The following is a 483-nucleotide window of genomic DNA, read 5'->3' as shown; positions in this document are numbered from 1 at the left end:
CGCTGTCAAGATACCCTCAAGCGATCCTGGGGGGGGGCCGTGTCCCCACTACAGAGGACGGCAATGCCCCTCCCCCCGTCCACACCAGCCTGAGCTGACTGCGCGGCCGGACGGGCCCTCGGGAGACCAAAGCCTTTGCACAGCGACACCGTGACAGAGGGCGGCCGGTGCAGAGGACCGTCCGGTTTTCCGCTCCTCTGTCCTCTACTGATCCGAAACCCCCGCGCCTTTACGTCCTCCATTCTCTTCAAGAGAAAAATTTTGAAGAGAAAAACAGGGGACACAGAGGAGCGGGGTTTCGGATCAAGAGAGGACAGAGGACAACCGCACCATCCTCTATGATGCCCCCTATGCCTGGCTGTCCTCTACACCGCCCCCCGTGCGCGCACACCCTCCTGCTCGCTCGTGTCCACCCTGCGGCCCTGGCGCCTGAACCCTCCCGGCCCGGCCCGGCCGAGGGGCGTGGACTGCAGAGCTGCGGGG

This window comes from Gavialis gangeticus, unplaced genomic scaffold, assembly GCF_001723915.1.
Source record: "Gavialis gangeticus isolate Ggan-Ray unplaced genomic scaffold, GavGan_comp1, whole genome shotgun sequence".
Classification (NCBI taxonomy): Eukaryota; Metazoa; Chordata; order Crocodylia; family Gavialidae; genus Gavialis; species Gavialis gangeticus.
Note: the sequence above shows the minus strand (reverse complement) of the source record.